General features: G+C 41.8%; 1 pseudogene; it reads left to right on the top strand.

The window, feature by feature from the left end:
* Nucleotides 1–558: 558 nt before the first annotated feature.
* LOC129409956 (5S ribosomal RNA) lies at nucleotides 559–675 on the top strand (annotated as a pseudogene).
* Nucleotides 676–4,350: the final 3,675 nt, after the last annotated feature.

The raw sequence follows: 4,350 nt of genomic DNA, 5'->3' as shown, positions 1-4,350 counted from the left end.
GTCTAGTGTTTCTATTCCTCACAAATCCCTTGACAGACATGTGTTCTTACCGTTTAAGAACACAAAAGTGGTATAATTAGCTCCGTTGCTCTTGAGCTAGCTTAGCGTTGAACTTGAGAAATAGCGTATGATGTGTGCTGGTGTTTTAAGTGCGTGTTTGCAGCGTTGCCCCGAGCGATGGAGAGGTTGCTGGATTTGCGAGGCGCTAACAGTTTGTCGTCTACAGTTTTAAATAAATGATGGAGCGGAAGGATCACACGGAATGATGCATGAAGCAAGAGCAGATCAAATCAGGCTAACGGCGAAGTGCAAGATGAGGCTCAGAGCGGTTTAAGTGAGGTCGTACAATCTCACTGCAGGGTTGGGGGTTCACTAAAGGAGTTTATGCTGTTGAGAAAGACACTAAACTCTGTGTATATGTGTGAAAGTGATGGGAGTGGTTGGTGTTTAGAGACACTAGAGTAGCAAGATTTATTCAAGTAAAAGTACTGTTACTTCAAGATATTGTTAATCAAGTAGAAGTACATGTGGTCAAAGGAATTACTCAAGTTAGGATGAAGTTGTGGTCATACCGGTTTGTGAAAGCCTGATCCCGTCAGATCTCAGAAGCTCAGCAGGGCTGGGCCTGGTTAGTACTTGGATGGGAGACACTGGGAAAATCAGGTGCCACAGTGAAGCGCCAGTCACAAAAACTGTTGTTGTGTCCTTAGGCTAGACACGTCACCCACACTGCCTAGTATGAAAGTGGTGCGTGAGTGATGGTGGTGGTCGGAGGGACCGATGGCGCCGGTTGGCATGGCAGCCAAGCTTTTGTCAATATGCCCCAGGGCAGCTGTAGCTACAACAGTAGCTTATCATCACCGGGTGTGGAGAAAAAGTATAATGAATCTATAAATGCCCTGTAAAGCGACATATGTCTATGAAACACACTATATAAATAAAGACTTACGTATTTGGGGAAACAACTACTCAAGTAAGAGTAACTATAAGAGTAAGGGTGCTCATAAACCACATGGAAATTGTGATTAAACTGATACTAAATTCTGAATTCTTGTAATTCTTTTTCTTGTTTTTCTTTTTATGTATATTTTAAAAAAGAAATGTAATGCTTGCAGTCATTGTGAATATGTATGTATGTACATGTCAGCTGTACACATGTGCTTATCAAGTGTTTCAGAACTCATGAATGTACAGTCACTGTGATTATTGCCTAAATCGATTTTAAAAAGTTGACCACAATAGAAAAAAAAAAAAGCTTATTCACCAGATCTGGTATTTTCAGAACACTGAAGGTTGGTGGTTCGAATCCAGCTCTTGACATAAACATCACAGGTTGAGTGGTCAGATCCACTGACCCACAGGTTGGCTGGTGTGTTTCCAGCTCCCACAGATGAATGCTGCCGTTGTGTCCTTGGGCAAGACACTTAACCCACCTTGCCCACAGTGTCTGCGTACACTGGTGTGTGAATGGGTGAGTGGTTCCTTGTTGTAAAGCGCTTTGAGTGCCTTGAAGGTGGAAAAGCGCTATAGAAAAATGTGACCATTTACCAAGGAGTGGTACAAAAACCAACAATGTTCAAATCCTTTAAAGGCCTCGTACATCATTAAAACTCATTTCCCCATATGAGTATGAGTATATCCAGTGTTGGGGAGTGTACTGGAGTTACGTAATCGGAGTGCAAATTATGAGTAACTGTATTCAGTTACAGTTACTGTTTCAATGAGTGGTAATTGGATTACAGTTACTTTGTTGAAATAAATGGATTACACGGTGGGATTTTCCTGTTTTCACATTTTGGGCTGTATCCCATTTTTTTTTTTTTTTTTTTATTTTGGTAATTCCATTCATTGCTGGAAACTAAACCAAGACTAAACCAGGACTAAACCAGGACTAAACCAGGTCTAAAACCAGGACTAAAACAGGATTTAACAGGACTAAACCATGCTGCGCGGGCCGCATCACACTGTTAATAATCTGATTCCTCATCATTTTGAGTAAAAAACATCAAATATTACAGATTTTTACTGGGCTGGCACCTTTATGTTTGTACTGAAAGTGATTTTATTTTTAATTTTTTTTAAATAAACAATATGACACTTAACAGTAGGTGGACATAATTTCAGGCAGCAGTGACCTCATATGGAAAGCATTTCTCTATCAGTACTATTTTTAATTTGGTTAAGTATAATCTGGACTTTTTATTGTCTTTTAGAAGACAAAACATCGTATGTTAAGATTTCCTAGTCTTTGCTTCTCTACCGCAAATCCAAAGTATTCAGATTTCGTTACTCACTTTAAGTAACTCAATGGATTCTGTTACAAACAACATTTTGGGGTATGTAATCTGTAATCTGTTAGGGAATACATTTTAAAAGTGACCTTCCCAACAGTGAGTATATATGAGTCCTTTGTGTACTGTGTGTATATAATTCTAAAGGGTTCTCTTGGTTAGTTTGTCTACTGATCCACAGTTTGGAGGTGCGATTCCAGCTCCGAAAGATGAATGCTGCATGCATGGTGTCCTTGGGCAAGACACTTAACTCACTTTGCCCCCAGTGTCTGCATACACTGGTGTGTGATTGTGTGAGTGGTTCCTTGTTGTAAAGCTCTGAGTCCCTTGAAGGTGGAAAAGCTCTGTATAAAAATGTGACCATTTACCATTTACCATAATAGACCTTTTTCACAACGGCCTGCCCAAGTGTCCCGCTGTTGTGGAATTTCCAGTTAATGGTTTTCTGTGGCAAATGTGTGTGTAAATGTGTGTGTAAAAACTGATTCTAAATTCGATTTCATGATGTTGATATTAACATAGACAGATACATTTGTGCAGTTCGAATGTGAGACATGTACCGGAAGTTCCTCTAACCCTACATTGCGGCACGTGTGAAAAAGGTCTATTGTTTAGGACCTGCGGGATTAGCATGCTAGTTGTTGTTAGCTTTTCTGTCATGGCAAAAAAGGCAAAAATGTAACTAGTTTTGTTTTTCACATTTTTAAGACAAAGTCAAAAGTCAAATGCAGCGCCTTTTCTATTGTCCACATAAAGCTTCTGTGTCTTGTAGATTTGCTCACAGTGGGGAGAGTGACCACAACTTTTATTCAAGTGAGAGTACTGTTACACTGTACAATACTCCAGTAAATGTACTTGAGTAAACCTCTGATAGCATTTCTCTTGTAAAGATCCTGCTAAACACTGCTTTCATCTTTAAAGCGTGCTTGCCTGTGGTTTCCTCATCCCAAACACAGCTGCACTGGAGCAACAACAGCAGCACATGATGTCATCCAGGTGATTATCCAGAAACTCTCGCTTTAATCCACACAGAGAAAAAACTACCCTGACCTTAAAGGCACATATGACGCTATTTTTGGATCTATGCTATAATAGAGTTTTCTCATCACAAACACATCTGGAGTTGTGTTTTGTTTCATTCACAAACGTTTTAGACCCTTTGTGCTACTGCCCGCCTCATACAATCATGAGAGACAATGAAACGAGATGCCGGCTCAGATGTCGTCCAGCCAAACAAGGTCTGCGTCAGGTGCTGAGGAACCAGGGCACCTTGATGAAAAATGGGCTACTGGAACAAGGAGGAAATGGGCGAGATGCCAACATCCACAAATGGTAACTGCTATCACAACTAGAGATTGACGAGGTACAACACATACACACACAAGGGGGAGCCAGGACGCCAGGTCAGAGGAGAGTTAATGCCAATCGTCCAACCACAGATTAGGTACGAAGCCCCAATAACTATCACGCTGAGTGACACAGCGACTGACCTGAAAGATAAGATCATGGCCTGAATGAACACAAGGCAACCCCGACGCCAGTTACAGAGGCTAAGTGAAGTACCATGTGAAAGTGTGAAAGAAAATAATGAGGTGTGCCACCAGAACAGAACTGAAGTGGCTGATATCAAGTAATCCTCCCAATGTCTTGAGAGGACTGGTCTGAAGGACAGACAGAGGCTCATCCTGGAGCACAGGAGCAGACCCTGAGCACCTGAGCAACAGAGGCCCAGATCTACCACACCAGACAAGACCCACAATGTAGACTGTACAAAGAGGCTCCTGAGACAGTCCAGCACAGAACTGCAGGTGTAAGATGCTGCAGGGAAACAAACATGGAGCGACATAACCAAGTGACGGGCATAGTGTACAGAAACATCTGTGCAGAGTACGAGAAACACCTCCAGAGGTTGTGGAGAATGACTGAGCCAAGATCCTGTGGGACTTCCAGATACAGACTGACAGGATGGTGATGGACCAACCAGACATAGTGGCGGTGGATAAGAATCAGGAAAAAGGAACATGAGAAACTAGAGAAATATCAGGGGTTTAAGGAGGAG

Source organism: Boleophthalmus pectinirostris, unplaced genomic scaffold (genome assembly GCF_026225935.1).
Source record: "Boleophthalmus pectinirostris isolate CB_2022bp ecotype Guang Dong unplaced genomic scaffold, ASM2622593v1 HiC_scaffold_20, whole genome shotgun sequence".
Taxonomy (NCBI): Eukaryota; Metazoa; Chordata; class Actinopteri; order Gobiiformes; family Gobiidae; genus Boleophthalmus; species Boleophthalmus pectinirostris.
This window is presented reverse-complemented; position numbering and strand designations above follow the sequence as displayed.